This window comes from Pogoniulus pusillus, chromosome 27 (assembly GCF_015220805.1).
Source record: "Pogoniulus pusillus isolate bPogPus1 chromosome 27, bPogPus1.pri, whole genome shotgun sequence".
Classification (NCBI taxonomy): domain Eukaryota; kingdom Metazoa; phylum Chordata; class Aves; order Piciformes; family Lybiidae; genus Pogoniulus; species Pogoniulus pusillus.
This window is the reverse complement of record NC_087290.1, coordinates 5,692,173-5,712,058: the sequence shown is the minus strand read 5'-3', so window position 1 is coordinate 5,712,058 and position 19,886 is coordinate 5,692,173.

The window sequence follows — 19,886 nt, the reverse complement described above, 5'->3', positions numbered from 1 at the left end:
GACCTAAACCACCAGCAGTCAAATTAACCCACGAATCCAAAGGCATCCAATGCAAAACGGCTGTCCCCTCGGATGCATGCTAAAAGAAATGAAATCTCAGCATTCCCTCCACTTGCTTGACCTCCTGAGTTAAGTTCTCATTGAAAAGGCATTTTGAGAACTATTAAGAGCTGTCTACAGTTAAATATATACCTTTGGCCTCTCTCTGGATCTCTTAGCTGCTGTTAAAGGTAGTTACATGGTGAATGAGTGTCATCTTCCCAGCTCACACAAAGCTCTAATGTTAAGGGTTGGATTGGATCCTCCTCCCTATAACTTTATGTAAATCCACCATGGCTCAGCATTTGGAAAGTCAAAATGAAATTGTATTTACCAAAGAACTAAATATAACAGTATAAACAAAAGCAATTAACTTATGAGAGAATGTTGTGGCCTTCCAGGATCTGAAGGGGGCCAAAAAAAAGCTGGGGAAGGACTTTGCAGGCTCTCAGGGAGTGACAGGACTGGGGGGAATGGAGCAAAGCTGGAGGTGGGGAAATTCAGAGTGGAAGTGAGGAGGAAGTTGTTGAGCATGAGAGTGGTGAGAGGCTGGAATGGGTTGCCCAGGGAGGTGGTTGAGGCCCCATCCCTGAAGGTGTTTAAGGCCAGGCTGGATGGGGCCCTGGCCAGGCTGATCTAGGGCAGGGTGTCCCTGGGCATGGCAGGGGGGGTGGAACTAGATGTTCCTTGTGGTCCCTTCCAACCCTGACTGACTCTCTGATTTACAGATATATCTATATAGCATAGCAACAGCACAGGACTCTCCCTATGCTGTAGAGGAAGTCAAAACAGAGAAGCCACCAAGGACAGAAGAAACAGCAGAGCACAGATTCCAGAAGCAAAGTGAGCAGCTTAGAGCAAAGCAGCAGAGAGAGAGAGGCCAAACAAACTATGCTGCAAGGTATGAGGCTTTCAATACACCAGTGGAATTGCATTAACCTATGTTGTTGTCCTGTCACTGGCATTATTTACCTTTTACTCAAAGACTCCAGTAATTTTGCATTTACAATCAGTTTCTAAGCTAGGAACCAGCTCCAACTGCCACACCTAAGGCAGTCAGCAGTACAACAGACAGTGGCTGTGAGTTGAGGCAGGGACCATCCCATCTGTGAGATGAAGTTTCCCCATCACTGAAGCTGGTGATCAGGAAGGGGATTCACTTTGGTGGCAGGAGGACAGCATTAGCCTTTTAAGCCTGAGTAAGACTATACCTCACTAATTTTTTTGTGTGCCCCCAACACTGGTTTGATTCCTCTCTTTAAACGCCCTTGTGCACCTGCCTCAATTCACAGTTGCCACTTCACTTTCTGCAGGAAGACAAGCTGTCCAACTTAATCCATTCCTGAGCTCTGCATTACAAAAACCACATGGTGCTTCATGCCTCATTAGCAGGCAGGGAGCTTCCAGGCTGGAGTCGCTGCGTGTCTCCAGCTCTCCTGACTTCCTTCCTCCACTCCACTTTCCTATTTTACATTTTAATAGCAACAGTGATGAAAATTATGGAAGAAAAAAACCCAGTCTGCCCTTAGTGAGCATCTTCATGTGCTGTGTTTCCCAGAGCAAGACTGGGCTTGTACCCTTGCCCAGCACTCTCATCTCTGCCAACCTGTGCTCCCTTCTCAGCCAGAGCACTCCTCCATCCCAGCATAAACCTGTCCACTCCTCACACTACTGTCCCACCCAGCATGGAGGGAAAGAGCAAATGGTTTGCAACTCAGAAGAGACACAAGACAGATGGCAGGCTCTGTCTCTTTTGCTTGGCTCAAGGCAGCCTCACAGACAAGCAAAGTAATGAAGATAATGATGAATGAAGGATGTGAAACCGAAAATACTTCTCCCTGTGCTTCTATTGATCTTCAGCAAAGGCCTTGTTCTTGACATTTAAAATAGAGAGATTGTTTTAATGTAGTGGCTGTGGCTGGGCTGCAGTTAAGCAATTTAGCTCATAGAGATTCACAAGACACTTTCTGCAGCCTCAGCCTGAACAGTTTCAGCACCAAACTCTTGCTTGGTAAATGCTCTTGGAGAAATCCTGCTCAGAGCCAACAGGAGCCATGAGGCACCAGTGCACATGGCCCACTAATCAGCCCAGGAGATGAGCAATGCTGAGCTAACAACAGAAGAGATTCCTCTGGGCATCACTGGAGGATGATTCAGAGAGGAAGGAGATGACTGCCCTGATTTGGGCTTCCCAAAATTTCCCATCCAGAGACACATGGACATAACCTCTACCACACACTGCAGCAAGCCTTTATTCCATAATCAGCCCATCAGAAGAGCTTCAAAGGGACAAACAGAATCATAGAATCAACCAGGTTGGAAAAGATCTCCGAGATCATCCAGTCCAACCTAGCACCCAGCCCTGTCCAGTCAACTAGACCATGGCACTAAGTGCCTCATTCAGTCTTGAACACCTCCAGGGATGGCGACTCCACCACCTCCCTGGGCAGCCCATTCCAATGCCAATCACTCTCTCTGTGAAGAACTTCCTCCTAACACCCAGCCTGTACCTCCCCTGGCACAACTTGGGACTGTGTCCCCTTGTTCTGTTGCTGGTTGCCGGGGAGAAGAGACCAACCCCCACCTGGTAGGAAAAGAGCCTCAAGATCATCAAGTCCAACCTATCACCCAACATTGTCTAATCAATTAAATCATGGCACCAAGTGCCATGTCCAGTCTCTTTTTAAACACTCCCAAAGCTTTGCCTGAGTTTAGGGTGGAAAGGTGGGCTGAGTTGAGCAAAGCTCTGTCAATGCAGCTTAGAAGCTTGATGCTGTTCCTGGCCAAGCACAGATGGGCACAGCTTCTGGCTTTGGCTTTGTGAGATGCAGAGAAGCCTGTAGTTTGGTTACTACATGTTTAGGTTACTGTAATAACCATATTTTTTCTTTTACAAGTATGTTATTACTCTCAACCTAGAACCTGGAAGTAATCATACATGTGTGGTCTGATTAACCATTCATTTACCTCTATTAACTGCTGACACTTTGCATTACACACATTTACATTCCCAGTGTCTAAGTCTAAGTTAGGCAAGAGACTATAAATTAAAGCAGTATAAAGATATTAAGAGTTATCTACCTTAGCAACAGCCTCAGGAAAGCCTGGAAAAGTGCACCACAGAAATGAAAATTTGGTTTATGCACAGCAACTGGATGGGAGATTTTAAATAATAAAAACTGGGCTCTCATCTTCCCACCACTTCCCACTGGAGGACTGATCAGGACAGAACCACATTTGATTTTCAAAGGCAGCAGGACTGGTGTCTGGAGGTCTGGGAGAACCTGTTCTTGCAATATTGCTTCACTCTCCATGTTTCCAGTTCCACAGATACATGCACAGCTCCATTACCTGAAGGCCTTTTTTCACAAAGCTGGGCAGGGAACAGCTTCCTAATACCAGGTCAGATTTGTCCTCCATCTTGCACACTGAGCTGTTGGGTCTTAGCCCAAGCTGTTTAATCACAGGTCACTGGCTTCAGGTCTCTCCCCATCTCCCTCAGGCAGGTCAGCCTGAGGGAGATCAGGAGAAGGAGCTGTAGCTGACACTAGAGAAGCACCTCAGTTCCTGCCTCTGCAAACAGCAGCTGCATTTGCCTGCCTTTGGAGAGGACACTGGTGCATAAGCTTTGCTTTGCAAATGCAGCCTGCTCTTTCCTGCTGGGTGTGCTCCTCAGCTACATCTGCCCACCTGCTCCACGGAGTTCAGTCTGAATCTGAAGTTCTTCTGAATGTGGCATTTAGGGACACAGTGTAGTGGCGGGCTTAGCAGTGTCAGGTTGTCCCTGGTTAGGGTGGATCTCTCCCCCGGTAGAATAAACCCACCACAACACAGATTTTTTTTTTTTTTTTTGAAAGTCAGGGAAAGATGAAATTGCATTTCTTATAGTGTAACTCTAGCAGTATAAAGAGAAATAAACTACTAGAGAAAAATAATATAATAACCTTAAGGAAGACGGGGAAGGGGTCAAGCAGCAGCCACAACAGCAGCCAAGGAAGATAGCAGGCAGGCACAGCTCAAGCAGAAGAAGCCAGCAAGGGGAAAGAACAAGCTGTGCTTCTAGACATAAAGCTCTTGATGCTCCAATGAAATGATATTAACTTATCCATTGTTGCCATTATATGGCCTATCTCTGGAATGTTCACCTCTCCCCTACATCTGAGTTAGAAAATCAGCTCAAATGGCCACACAGGTTTACAGTTGATCTTAAAGATATTTCACAAGCTAAATGATTCCACGATTCTATAGGTACAGGTAGTGCTACGATGCTCCTGGTCAACAGGAGAGTACTTTGTATTTACAATGAAAGGAAGATTTAACCAGAAAAGAAAGTCACAATATAACATGTAAAGACAGGAACAAAAATGAGAACAGAAGGGTGAAAAAAACCCACGTGAAATTCTGGGATTCCCCTCTGCCAAAGGTCAGGTGAGGTTATTGAAGTGCTCCCTGCCAACCAGCAGTCAGGCAAACCACAGCCTCCTCCACAGATCTGGGCCTTAAAATATGTACATCTCAGCTATTTAATACAGGTCTGGTACCCACCTGCCTGTAAGTTTTGCCTGCCAGCCTGTTTAGCAACATATGGTATAATAATAATGTATGCTCCTTCATCTGAACATACCTTTGGGTAACTCTCAGTGTCACTTGGTTGCTTACTGCTGTTGCTGTAGTGTGCAGTGGAGTTTGTGAAAAAATAAACTAGTCCTTGGTGTTCCTGCCAGGGCTGGTGGTGCTGCATCAGCGAGCACTGGTCCTCCCTGCTGTACCAGTTTCATGCTGGTGTAGCTCAACTAAATGAAACTGAATTGCTCCACTGGATTTTCATTGATTTAAATCAATTATACTAGCATGGAAGAGATACAGAGGAGTGGAAATCAAGTCCACTTAAAGAAAAAAAGCCAAGCAGATATTTCTTTAAGACACGAAGTGTTCATAATCCATTGAATATCTTCTATGTTATGAGTTTTTCTTGCAAGAAAACTTGGAGTTTTTCCTGAATTGCCTGACCTCAAACAGTTAAGATACTGCAATCTAAAACCTCATAACTAAATTAATAAATCAGTAGTGGTCAAAACACATTTGATATATGCATTACACTTCTCTTACATGGATGTGAAGGCAGGGAGCATCCAGCGCGAAGGGACAAAGTACTTGCTGGAGGTGAGGTGGACAATGTCTTGGCAGGGCACTTCTGGTAGTGGACTGAAAGCCAGCTGTGATTATCCTGGTGCCTGGAGAACCAAAAAACAGAGGAAGGTAAGGACTCTGGGCAACAGCACTCAACCCTTCCTGGCAGAAAGTGTCAGGATGTCAGGGGCTGGAAGGAATCTCAAAAGCGCTTCTGGTCCAGCCCCTTGCCAGAGCAGGATCGCCTGGAGCAGATCACACAGGACATGTCCAGATGGTTCTTGAATATCTCCAGAGAGGGAGAATCCACAACCTCCCTGGGCAGCCTGTTCCAGTGCTGTGTCACCCTCACAGGGAAAAAAATTCCTCCTCAGGTTCACATGGAACCTCCTATGCCTCAACTTCCACCCCTTGCCCATTGTCCCACTGGGCATCACCGAGAAGAGGCTGGCTCCATCCTCCTGGCACTCACTCCTCACATATTTATAAACAGTACTGAGGTCACCCCTTAGTCTTCTCCTCTCCAAGATAAAGAGCCCCAGCTCACTCAGCCTCTCCTCATAAGAAAGATGTTCAACTTCCTTAACCATTTCTGTGGCTCTACACTGGACTCTCTCAAGCAGCTCCCCATCCTTCTTGAACTGGGAGGAAAGGAGAGGTTGACAGGGAACTTCCAAGACAACTTGGAAGTTGGAGCTGAAAGCAGTGAGTGAAGACTTTGAAGATCATGCTCTTTGAGGGCAGAGCACAACCACATTGTGCCAAATTTGCAGTCAGCTCTGAGAAAATGAAAGCTCTCTCAGGAGGCACCTTCATCCTGCTTTCCAAACCAGCCCCATTTCCCCAGCAATTTCAGGCAAACAAAGAAGATGTCCCCAAGAAAAAAAAAAATCAATAAAGATGAGGTGTTTTTATTCTAGAACTTTCAAGAGAGAAGCATAACTCTTCTCCCAGCTGTCAGCGCTGATATTATTGCGTGCAGCAGCAGCAGCAGCTTGTACGCAGCAGCTCTTTACAATGGGAGCAGGGAAGCTGGAATGTTGTTGTATCAGGCTATCAAGTTGTTATGTTGGATTACATATAATGCTATCACAAATGACAGAATGCTTGCCTCCCATCAAAAATTTAAAGAGCAATAGGACCTCTTTTCAGCTGTCATTGCTGATAACATTTTATGCACAAGTTTATTCAAGCTCCAATAGAGATGCAGGCTGTCAATAAAGCAGCCCTGGCAGATTAGGCATCGAGTATATTAAAGCTAACGGTACTAATGTGGCTGTGCTGCCTAATCTGACATTTTAAAACTGTGACAAAATGAACCCTCTCAGTTCTTACCCATCACCTCGCCACGGCAGGCTCGCTGCTGGGTTTTATGGAGTGGAAACCAGAGAGCATGTAGGAGAAATGAAACAAGCTGAAAGCTCCAGAAAGGTCGAGGCAGGCTGGCTCCCCAGGAAACGGAGCGGATGGCTTCCCTTCTTCTTCCTCTTATCTTCTCTGCTCTGCTCTGCTCCTCTCTTCCAGGAAAGTGGGTAGGGCAACGAATAATGGCCCTAAATTGCTGCAGAGGTGACACAGATTACACATTAGAAAAAGCACTCCTAGGGCAGGAAGGGCTCAGCTGCGGATGAGATTGCTGGAGAGGGTGTAACACCTCCATCATTACAGCTCTTTAAGAAGGGGTTAGGAAAACATCTGCCAGGAATGAGGAGGGGTAGCTGATTTGGCTTTGGAGACTCAAGGCTATTTTTTGCCATTCGTTTTCTTTTCAGTAACAGCTAGTGCTTGCTACTGTCAGCAGAAAGGGTACATGAGTGCTTGTGTGTTGGGGAACTGAGCAGGCCAAAAATAGCCTATTGAAAACAATAATGGCATGGTAGGTGGCCTGGTTACACTCCCCTTTCACAGAATCACAGGATGTCAGGGGCTGGAAGGGACCTCCAAAGCTCATCCAGCCCCTGCCAGAGCAGGAGCACCTATACCAGATCACACAGGAACACATCCAGGTGGGTTTTGAATATCTCTAAAGAGGGAGACTCCACAACCCCCCTGCACAGCCTGCTCCATTAACAGGACTGTTAAATGTGGCAGGATGTGTGTAACATTATCAAAAGCACTGGAATTTTGGAGGCAAACAGCTCAGCCAGGCAAGTGAAGGGTCACTGCAAGTAGGGAGCCCTGACACTGTGCCACAAAATCACACAGAATCACCATGGACAAAGAAGACCTCTAAGATCAACAAGCCCAACCATCATCTAAATCTACCAGGGCTGCTACTACACTATATCCTTGATAGCTTTGAAATACATCCAGGGATGGCAATTCAACCACTTCCCTGGGCACCCTGTGGCAGCCTTTGAGAATTCTTTCAGGAGAGAAGTTTTCCAAATAGCCAACCTAAAGCTCCCCTGGTGTAACTTGAGGTTATCTCCTCTCATCCCATCATTTGTGACTTCTGAGAAGAAATCAATACCCACCTCTCTACACCCTCCCTTCAGGTAGTTGGTAGGAGCAATGAGGTCTCCCTTCAGCTTCCTCTTCTCCAGATTAAACCCCAGTTCCCTCAGCTGCTCCTCACCAGACCTGCTCTCCAGACCCCTCACCAACATCATTTCCTTTCTCTAGACATGCTCCAGCACCTCCAGCCTCTCTTACACTGCAGCACCCAAAATTGAACCCAGTACTCCAGGGCAGAGGAGTCCTTGTGCTGCCTCTGCAGGAGGCCTTCTCACCACTCTGCCCATTTTGCAGCGTGGGGATTGTGGATGTGAGGGATAAGGCCTCAACTTACTGAACCAACTCAGCAACCAAGAGTTGTGCCCTCCCAGAGAGGTTGTGGAGTCTCCTCCTCTGGAGCCTTTCAAGGCCTGTCTGGATGTGTTCCTCTGTGATCTGTGTTAGATAGGATTGTCCTGCTCTGGCAGGGGGTTGGATTCGATGATCTCCTTGGGCCCCTTCCAACCCCTAACATCCTGTGAGCCTGGGAGCCTGTGCTCAGTCTGGAGCAGAGGAGGCTCTCAAGTGACCTTCTTGCGGCCTTCCAATATCTGAAGGGGGCCTCCAAAAAAGCTGGGGAGGGTCCTTTTAGGATATGAGGGAGTGCCAGGACTGGGGGGAATGGAGCAAAGCTGGAGGTGGGCAGGCTCTGACTGGCCGTGAGGAGGAAGTTGTTGAGCACGAGAGTGGTGAGGGCCTGGACTGGGAGGTGGTCGAGGCCCCATGGCTGGAGGTGCTTAAGGCCAGGCTGGCAGAGGCTGTGGGCAGCCTGCTCTAGGGTAGGGTGTCCCTGCCCACGACAAGGGGCTTAGAACTAGATGATCCTTGTGTTCCCTTCCAATCTTGACTGATTCTATGATTCTATGAACTTATTTATGCTGAAAAAGAATCATTTATGTTTTCAACAATGTGGTCAAGAGAGCCAATGGCATCCTGGCCTGGATCAGGAAGAGTGTGGCCAGCAGGACAAGGGAGGTCCCTGTACTCAGCACTGCTCAGGCCACACCTTGAGTGCGGTGTCCCCCAATTCAAGAAAGATGTTAAGATGCTGGAAGGTGTCCAGAGAAGGGCGACAAAGCTGGTGAGGAGCCTGGAGCACAGCCCTGTGAGGAGAGGCTGAGGGAGCTGGGGGTGTGCAGCCTGCAGCAGAGGAGGCTCAGGGCAGAGCTCATTGCTGTCTGCAACTACCTGAAGGGAAGCTGTAGCCAGGTGGGGTTGGGCTCTTCTCTCAGGCAATCAGCAACAGAACAAGGGGACACAGTCTCAAGTTGTGCCAGGGAAAGTATAGGCTGGATGTTAGGAGGAAGTTCTTCACAGAGAGAGTGATTGGCATTGGAATGGGCTGCCCAGAGAGGTGGTGGAGGCACCATCCCTGGAGGTGGTCAAGAAAAGCCTGGCTGAGGCACTTAGTGCCATGGTCTGGTTGATTGGCTAGGGCTGGGTGCTAGGTTGGACTGGATGATCTTGGAGCTCTCTTCCAACCTGGTTGATTCTATGATTCTATTCTATGATTCTATAGGGGAAGGAGCTGTTTTGTTCCTGGAATGACTCTGCCTGTGTATTTCTCTGGTTATTCTCTGTTTATATTCTAGAGGGGAAAAAAAAACAACTTTGAAAAATAATGACAATGTCTCTCAGAAAATAATGAGTTCCTTCCAGTTAGCTGTTGAATTGTTTACTGCCATAGCTGAATAATAACAGCACATCAAAGACGACTGCTGTAATTAAAAGATTTGTGAACATAGGTTAACAAATTAGTGCATCATAATGTGTAATTGTCTAATTAGGACCAAAACAATGCTAGTTCCACGTAAAAGACCCTCAAGAAGAAATTACAAGGGAGAAAATAAGATAGACAACAGCATTGATACCACAGAACACTGGCAAAGATGTTATCTGCAGCTTTATAGTGTATCGATACATCCCCAGGGGCACTGGCATTTTTGTGGAGTCATTTACTGACAAATTAATTCTGCCACACAAATCCCAGGAGCTGGTTGAGGACTCCCCTGAAAAGACTCTAAATTTGTCATTAAATGTTTTAAAGCATTTCTCATCCCCTCAGCACTCAGAAGTGCCCAGAACAGCAGACACCATTGCTGTGTACACCAAGGAGAGCTTAGAAATCAGGTGTGATGGAAAAAGGCTGACATTCCCAGATTGTACTGCTGGGTGTTGGAGCAGAGGGGGAGAAATCTTGCTGTTGGGTCAAAGCTAAAGGCAGAAGTCCTCTTGAGTTTAGTGGGTTGAGAATTTTGCTTGGAGAGATGAAGGCCAGAGTTTTCCCATACTGAAGGACAGATGGCAGACAGAGTTTGTTATTGACTCAAGTACCAGAAGAAAACCCTATGGTTTCAAGAGGTTCAGTGTAAAGATGCTGATGGTTCATCAGGGAGCTTGTGGCTGAGAACAGAATCAGAACCAGATGCTGAGCACTTCTGTTTAGTGGTTTCATCTAAACCAGAGGAAGGGCCCCTCCACGCTCCTTGATGCACAGTTAAGAATGCTACAGCCTTGTGTGCACCCAGGGGAGGATCAGGCAGGCTCAGGTGGGGGGATTCACACCACCACAGGGCTCCTCAGCCCAGTCAGGGACAAGCAGGATTGCAAACCACTGAGCATGAAAAGAAACGTGTGCACTCATCTGAGAGCAGATGCTTTCTAGTGGCTTGATAAACTGCATGAGGACAACAAACCTGGAGTGGTAGCTGCCTCAAGTGGATCTCAGGAGCAACCTGAGTCACACTGGAGAGAAAAGAAAGGATGCACATGGTTAGAAAAGCAACTGTCATTTATCATCTTTGTTCCCAGTAATGACACTGCAAGCCTCCACTCTGTTTTCAGGAAAGAACACACAGCCAACTTTTGCATGAGTTAATAGCAGGGTTTGAACATGCAATCTTCTGCTTACACCTTTCTACCTAATGTACCAGATGAGCTTCATTAGCTCATCGCTGTAGCCGGCTGCCTCCCGTTACTCTGACAGCTGCTGGGGAGAGAAACATGACAAATACTCCATCAGTGATTGACCTTGACTGAGCGAGCAGAACACTTCACCTCCATGAGGTTCAGCTGTCTGACTAACTCAGAAATCAGAGCACAGCTCAAACCCCTGAGAAACTTTTCTTCAAACAGAGCTGTTCCCAGAGTTTCCTTTCTCTGCTCCAGCTGCAGGATAGGCTTAAAAGCCTCAACTGAGAGCGTGATGAAGCCAAGCATTAGGACCTCTGCAGAGGGCCCTGCAGCTGATCTTAGCATCTGTCAGAGCAGTAAAGATCTTTCATGTGTGCTTTCAAGGTAAGTTTGTCTTGAAGCCACTAAGTTTGGAAAATACACCTACTAATGATCAAGGACTTGATAAGTGTTTTGTTTCTGTCTCTTTGTATCTATACAGTACATATGTGGGAGCTGTATGATGTACTGTGCTTTGAGAAAACTAGTTCTAAGTTGCTGGCAGGGTATTTGCTTCTAAGCTGTTTTCAGTGGAGAAACACACCTTTCTGAGAAAACCAGGGTGGGATTCTGAGTTTCCTCTTTCTGCCAGTAAAACTCAAAGGGGACCAGGACTGGAGAACACACAAATTTGTCAGAAAGCATACAGCTTTGTGCCTGTTCAACAGGGTTTTTTTTGTTTCCTCTTGATTTGGGGAATAGCTGTTAATCACTGCCTATTTTCAATTTTAAATAGGCCATATTTGGTAGGACTCAGTTCCATCAGAAAGAAAACCACAGCAATTGAACTTTGTGAACCAGTTCTGTGCAACAACTGCATCCATAGCAATAAACACAAACACATGAGCCTTTGCAAGACTAGAGCCTCAAAACAACTAACAAGGAATAAATCAATTAGAACTCTAATTGTCTGGCTAAACTGGGATCTGGTGGAGGAAGAAACTCACAGATTCACAGAATGGTTTAGGTTGAGAGAGACCTTAAAGATCATGTAGTTCCACCTCCCTGCCATAGGTAGGGACACCTTCCACCACACCAGGTTGTTCAAGAACTCATCCAACTTGGCCTTGAACATCTGTAGGAAGGGGCATCCACTACCTCCCTGGGCAACCTGTTCCAGTGTCTCACCACCTCCACTGTAAAATATTTCTTTCTGATCTCCAGTCTAAATCTGCCTTGCTCAAGCTTCAATCCATTCCCTCCCATCCTATCATTACAAGCCCTTGTTAAAAGTCCTTTTCAAGCTTTCTTGCAGGTCCCCTCAAATAGTGGAATGCTGCTCTCAATTCTTTCCCAAGCCTCTTCTCCAGGTTGAACAGCCCCAACACTCTCAGCCTGTCCCCATAGGCATGGTGATCTAGTCTTTGATCATAGCCATTCTCTGGACCTGCTCTAGCAGCTCCATGTCCTTTTTATAATGAGGGCACCAGAGATGGACCAGGTACTCCAGATGGAGTCTCATGAGAACAGAGAACTCAGTGGTTCACAGGACTTTGCTGCCCATCAGCTTTATTCATGGAGCTGCTGTTTGTAACAAAGCTCAGCCTCTACAGTGCTCAAGTCAATCACTTTTGCTTCTGCTGCTTCTTTGAACTCAGCACCCTTCTAGGGCATCCTCTGCCTACAGAGAGCACACGTAGGTGTTGGGGTCACAGAAACTGCATCTGCCAACCACAGCATTGTTTATGGATACATCTGGCTCAATCCAGTGGAACAATGTTTGTTTGTATCCCATCTGATTTGAAGAGTTACATCATTTGTGAATTGATTCTGGTGTGTTAATAAACAAGGAAACTTGTAAAGTAAACTGGTAAGAGAAAAAAAAACAACTTCATGTTGTGGCTAACTGGTTGGGGTCCTTTCTGGCCATATGCTACTAATTAAAGATGGTTTATACTTTCTTTTCATTTTCTTTTTTTTTTTTTTTTTTTTTTTTTTCTCCTTTGAATCACAGAATCAGTCAGGGTTGGAAGGGACCACAAGGAGCATCTAGTTCCAACCCCCCTGCCATGCCCAGGGACACCCTACCCTAGGTCGGGCTGGCCACAGCCTCATCCAGCCTGGCCTTAAACACCTCCAGCCATGGGGCCTCAACAACCTCCCTGAGCAGCCCATTCCAGCCTCTCACCACTCAACAACTTCCTCCTCACATCCACTCTGAATCTCCCCACCTCCAGCTTTGCTCCATTCCCCCCAGTCCTGGCACTACCTGAGAGCCTGAAAAGTCCCTCCCCAGCTTTTTTGTAGCCCCCTTCAGATCCTGGAAGGCCACAAGAAGGTCACCTGGGAGCCTCCTCTTCTCCAGCCTGAACAGCCCCAACTCTTTCAGTCTGTCCTCACAGCAGAGCTGCTCCAGCCCTCTGCTCATCCTTATGACCTTTCTCTGGACACGTTCCAGTATGTCCACATCCCTCTTGTAATGGGGGCTCCAGAACTGGATGCGATACTCCAGGTGGGGTCTCACCAGAGTGGAGTAGTGGGGGAGAATCACCTCTCTGGCCCTGCTGGCCACACTTCTCCTGATGCAGTCCAGGATATGGCTGCCTTTGCTGTTAGGAAAATTTGTCAGCAAATTTGTCCCTATATTAGTACAGATCAACTTCCTCTAGGTTGAGAGACTGACTACTCGGACAACAAAACGATTGACAGAACAAGAGTCCCACAAGTGTGGAAGCAAATGTATGGCCTTGGAAAGGGCTCTACTTAGTGAAAATGCTGTAATAAATTAAAGAAGCTGCAGATACATAAACAATACAAAGTCCTTCAGTTTTTATCACTGCATGGTTTGTATAACCTTTATTATAGGAATCCCCAAATCCTTGAGCATGCTTCCAAGTAACCAAGTAGATGTTTAAAAACTTGGGCTAACTCAAACCACCCAGGAAGAAGACAGAAGTTATTTACAAAAATGAGGGGAGCATAAAGGAGATGGAGCCTGTTGTAAATCACTCCTTAGAGGTATCAGGAAATTCAGGTGGAAAAGAGTTGTTGGAAATCATATTTTATTAGCTCTGCTGCTCAGGTTTCTGGGTTTTCTATATAGGTCAAAGCTTTTCATAATCTAGAAGTTGCTTCTTGAATGTTTCTTCAGGCTGTCTCTGAAGAGGGGGGAAGGGGAGCTAGAGGTGGGGAGCACTCCCTGACCAAGACCCTTCACAATTTAGGGGCAACTTGGGACAGAAATTTCTGCCTTAAAGGCGTGACCTGATTTCCAGAGGGTTTGTGAGCCCATATGTTTTGATGGGTGCTCAGTACTTTTGGTGCCTTTCAATTTCTAAATAGGGACTTGGGAAGCCTAATTTTAACCATGCACTTTTGGAAAGTGTTGGCAATAGTTTAAAGAGACTGTCTAGACCAGCACGCCTTGCTGCAGCAGATTGCTCCCAGTGATTTATATATTCCTGGTGCTCAGAGCCTCTGAAGCCTTTTCAGTGTCTTACAGCTGCTGCATTTATGCAGCACTCTTTATCTTGACCTTAGCCCTTGGATTTCTCAGCTATTCTACTCTCTTAACATCTGGGCCTGAAAGGTCACTAATTTACCTTATGTTTGCCTGCTGTGGGTGCCATTGGGTTGAGTGGGTACATTCTGAAGAATAACACTCTGTTGGTGGGCTGCCTTTGCAAAGGGCTTTCTCCCCTCGGCATCATTGTGTTACCTTCTCCCACTGCAGCAGCTCTAAGTCATCAAACATCTGCCCTCGAGAGCATTGGAGTGTACTTGTTGGATCCTTATGTGTAAAAGCAGCACACCAGGTATCCAGTGGGCTGATATTAACTTGCTTTTGCAGCTTGCCTGCAGAACAAGGAAGGGAGCTTTGTTTGAACTAACGCCCTTTTAATGCATCTCAAAAGACCATAATAAACATCTCCTGGACTGTAAAAGCAAAATATCTATCTGGAGGTTGTGGTAAATTATGGAATACTGGCATACCTAATAAAAATTCTAGCTCAATCGTTTAACATTTAGTGAAATGTTAGATGATGTGAAACCAGACCTGGCTTCACTTCAAGCCCAGGTCAGTAATGTCACTTGGGGAAATTATGAGAACTTCCATTAACTTTGTATTGGCAGATCTCCCAATCTAATTCACATCTATACATTTTAAGCACCCCCTGAGCAATACCAAGTGTCATTTCTCACATCCGAAAGCCAGATAATACTGCAGAAATTCTCTGCATAGAGGAGGCTACTTCAGAAATTAACAGGTCAGATCTCTCATTGATTCCAATAAAGAGCTCTTTGTGGCAAATTTCTTGATTACAGAAACTGATGACTGCTTTGGGCTTCCTGTCAAAGCCAGCACAGCAGGACAGAGCTTTAAAGCGTGGGAAAAGAGTGCAAGAGCATTAAATCAAATAGACTTTAGACATTTAGGTCCAAATTCAGACTTGGTTTTGAAGTTGCTGAGACTCTGTCTCATCAGACTACCCCTGAACTGGGAGCCTCAAGCTCATCAGACTACCCCTGAACTGGGTGCCTCAGACAAAACCAGGACAGTTAAAATGCTCTGGGAGGGGGCACTCAGAACTTTTGAGCTATTATCTCAGATCTTCACTGTTTCTTATTTTTTCCCAATAAAGCCCCCTTTCCCCTTTGCCATTCCCCTTTCCAAATTCACAGACAGATGACTTGTTTTGGAACCTGAAGTGGTGTGTCTGGAAAGGACTTTCCATTGGAGCCTGTGAATTTGGAACGTGTCTAGAAAAAGGCGACAAAGCTGGTGAGAGGCCTGGAACAGAAACCCTGTGAGGAGAGGCTGAGGGAGCTGGGGGTGTGCAGCTTAGAGAAGAGGAGGCTCAGGGCAGACCTTATTGCTGTCTACAACTACCTGAAGGGAGGCTGTAGCCAGGTGGGGGTCAGTCTCTTCTTTCAGGCAACCAGCAATAGAAGAAGGGGACACAGTCTCAAGTTGTGCCAGAGGAGGTCTAGGCTGGATGTTAGGAGGAAGTTCTTCACAGAGAGAGTGATTGGCATTGGAATGGGCTGCCCAGGGAGGTGGTGGAGTCACCATCCCTGGAGGTGGTCAAGAAAAGCCTGGATGAGGCATTTAGTGCCATGGTCTAGTTGATTGGCTAAAGGCTGGGTGCTAGGTTGGATTCGATGATCTTGGAGGTCTCTTCCAACCTGGTTGATTCTATGATTCTAATTGGAGTAGACTTTGAAGTGGCTGGTAGTAGTATTTTCAGAAGAAAGGTATTTGGCAGGTCTTTAATGTCATGCTTGCCTGGAACTGCTCTCTTCTTTAATTAACTCAGTAAAAAGCCTTTGGTTACTTAATTTTATTTGCAGAACTGTCCTGTTGTTTACTGGGATGCAGTGGAGCACCAAGCTCCCTGTACATAATTCAAACTCCTGGTAACAAAGGCATCTCTGAAAGTCCCCTCTTTTGACACAAACAAAAAGGTGGAGTATCCTCGGAGTGAAATACAGTCTGTGGTTTTCAGCTCGTCTTCTACAGGAAGCCTTGAGGTGATTATTAATAATTTAGGTTCAAAGCAGTGTCCAGGATTTCTCAGGCTCTGCACACACACACACACACACAGAGCCTCCTGGGATGGATACACTACAGAGCCTGACCCGTGACTGCTGCGCTAGGAATACAAGTCCCTGCAGCCCGAGGTGGGAAGCTGCAGCTGAGCTTTTAACTCTGCAGGTCCCGGTGCTCCAGCTCCGATGAGTACAGCTGCACAAAAGGAACGACAGCGACCATTTCATCGCAGACAGGTTTTCACCTCTAAGCCTCAAAAGGCAAGTGGTCCATGACTGCATCCATCGTGTGTAAATGTGGCTGAACGCTCCCACTGATTGATGCCAAGGAGCCGTTTAGAAGAACCCCTTCCACTGAGGCATAGGAAGTTCCATGTAAACAAGAGGAGGAAGTTTTTCCCTGTGGGGGTGACAGAACAGTGGAGCAGGCTGCCCGTGGGGAGTTGTGGAGTCTCCCTCTCTGGTGATACTAACCACCTGGATGTGTTCCTGTATGATCTGGTCTAGGTGATCCTGCTCTGGCAGGGGGGCTGGACTGGATGAGCTTTTGGGCTCCCTTCCAGCCCCTGACATTCTGTGATTCGTTGCAGCAGCTCCTTCATGGCTGCGGAGCAGAGCTAGGGCAGCAGCAGCAGCAGCACCTCCCAGCCCTGCTGTGCTCTTCTGGAGGCCCATAACACACAAAGAGGGAAATATTTCCTTAGTTTGCTATACTGCTGTTCTGGCATTTAGCTTTAAGTATCTTCTATTTCCCTCAGTATCTGACCTTTCCCTTTCTCATATGGCTATTGCTCTTCTCTGCTAGCAAAAAAAAAAAGCAACAAGCAGCCATTATCAGCCTCATCTCGCCAGTCCTGGCCATTAGTGTTAATCATCTCCTCCAGCCCTCCTCTCCTCTGGTCCAGCTCCCCTGCATCTTCTCTGAGCAAGGAGCAGTCACACGCGATGGGAGCGAACAGACGGCGAAATAAGCAATGACACAGCAGCACCCTGATAAAAGGGCAGCTGCTTGCAGCTGCCAGTGCCACTGTGCTGCCCTCTCCAGCAGGATGCAAAAGAGGCAGGATTAAAACCAGGAGGCCTAGTGCTGCAGATCATCTTCTTGTCATTTCCCCCTGGACTGATAAGACGACTGCAGCGAGGTGCAGTAGGACATTAGCACTGCCACAGGCCTCCATCCCGCAGGACGTTGCTAATGCTGCCCATTTACCCAGCCGTGCACACCATGGATGCACATCACTGCTCTTCCTCGTCCAGCTGCAGCTCAGGACTGGGAACAGTGGTGGTGGTGGTGTATGAAGGGTTAACTCAAAAAACAGAAAGGAGGAAAAGGAGAGAAAAGGGCCATGAGGATGATCAGAGAGCTGGAGAAACTCTCCTATGAGGACAGGCTACAAGAGTTGGGCTCTTTGGCCTGGAGAAGAGAAGGCTTCAAGGAGACCTTATAGTAGCCTTCCAGCATCTGAAGGGGGCCTACAGGAGGGCTGGGGAGGGATTATTTACAAGGTCTTGTAATGACTGGATGAAGAAGAATCAGTTAAAACTGGAAGAGAGGAGATTTAAACTGGATGCTAGGAAGAAGTTCTTTACAGTGAGAGTGGTGAAACACTGGCACAGGTTGCCCAGGGAGGTAGTGGCTGCCCCTTCCCTGGAAGTGTTCAAGGCCAGGCTGGATGAGGTCTTGAGTAACCTGTTCTAGTCAGAGGTGTCCCTACCTACGGCAGGGGGGTTGGAACTGGATGAACTTTGAGGTCTCTTCTAACCTAAACCATTCTGTGATTCTATGAAGATGCTAAGCTGAAGGTAGAAGATAAGAAAGGTGCTACGACAGAGAAGGAAGTTGGAAGTTTAGTGATAGGATCATAGAATCATAGAATGGTCTGAGCAGACTGTTCTAATTGTCTAAACTGTCTACAACTACCTGAAGAGAGGTTGTACACAGGTGGGGGTTGGTCTCTTCTCCCAGGCAACCAGCAACAGAACAAGGGGACACAGTTTCAAGTTGTGCCAGGGGAGGTATAGGTACAGGCTGGATGTTCTTGCCGGAGAGAGCAATTTGCACTGGACTGAGCTGCCCAGGAAGGTGGTGGAGTTGCCATCCCTTGGAGGTGGTCAAGAAAAGACTGGATGAGACACTTAGTGCCATGATCTAGTTGGTTGGCTAGGGCTGGATGCTAGGTTGGACTGGATGATCTTGGAGGTCTCTTCCAACCTGGATAATTTTTTGATTCTATGAACTAGAGGTGTCCCTGATGACTGGAGAAGGGTTGGAAAAGATGACCTTTGAGGGGTTGCACACGATAGGAAACCTATCCTGTGAGGCTTTATCTGGGATAGATAAAAGGGAGACTCAAACAAAAGTTCAAAGGTAAATACTCTCTCTAGGGAGAGCTCTGATGTACCAACCTCACCCTCAGCGATATGAATCTTCCATATTGCCTTGGAGAGGAGCAAAGATGGGGCTTACAACAGGGCTGGAAATGATGAAGAATGGGTGTGAGAGCAGCAAGGGGTAATAGGCAGGGACAGCACTGCTGGAAAGCAAAGGCAATTTTGTCTTGTAGCTCTGTGCTCGCTCAGGCTTGACAGAGGGAGAAGAAAAATACATCCCTATTGTAACAATTCATATGTACCTAAATCACGCAGCAAACTTCCTGGCGTGCAGCTAGGCGTGCCCAGGCTTGGCTGACAGCTCTCCTGCGGGCCTCTCCCTAACATTGGGCTAACTGTTTCTGCCTCTCTGCAAACTATGGGTGATGCTACTTCACTCCTGGCCTTTAATTCCTGGACCTTTGGGGATGGTCACCTCTTGGGGGTATGTTGCTGCATCTGTAAGTAATGTGCAAATCACCTCATCAGTGGCTGAGTGAACTGAGGTTGCTTTGCCTGGAGGAGATTGAGGGAAGACTTTATTGCTGTCTGCAACTCCCTGAAAAGAAGCTGAAGTGAGGTGAGGGTTGATTTCTTCTCTCTAGTTTCAGGTGATGGAAAGAGAGAAAATGGCCTGAAATGGTGCCAGGAGAGGTTTAGATTGGATATGAGGGGAAAATTCCTTTCTGAAAGAGTGGACAGGCATTGGAATCAGTTGACCAGGAAGGTGGTAGTGTCATGGTCCCTGGAGGCATGCAAGAAACATGTGGAAATGGCACTTGGGGACATGGTTTAATGATCACAATGGACTCAGGCTGATGGTTGTCTTCAACCATCTTAGAGGTCTTTTCCAAGTGATTCTCTGATTCTCTGATCTCTCTGTATCGGTGGTGTGACGAGGGGAGGTTCAGACTGGAGATGCCAGTGGTGCTTTGTATAAACCTGGCTTCAATCCAGCAAAGCTAAGATGACTTTTGTACTTTTAAAAGTAACTTTACCACCGTGCACTGTGTCACAGGAAACTTTCTCGGGAGCTGAGGCAATGTACTCATGTGGGAGCTGATGGAGGTCACCATGAGAGTGCAGTAAGAATGCCTGTCACTGGGAGCCTTCTCACCAGGAGCTCCCAGACTTCGGCACTTTCCAGTCTAAATATGATGTACACTTCCCTGACCTTGTCTTCTCCAACATAAACGCAGAGCAGGATGTACTTAGAATTAAGATAAATAAGACCTTACCCAAATAAAACAGAAGTCTGCAGAAACAAGTCTCCTTCAAGGCAGAGGGTGAGTGGAAGCAGAAACTGACGCTACTCTACTGGAAAAACCTTAAGTGCTTTAAAGGTGAGGGCAAGAGAATATCTGGTGTGGAGTATAGTAGTAGTAAGGTGCAAGATGCTGTTGCAAAAT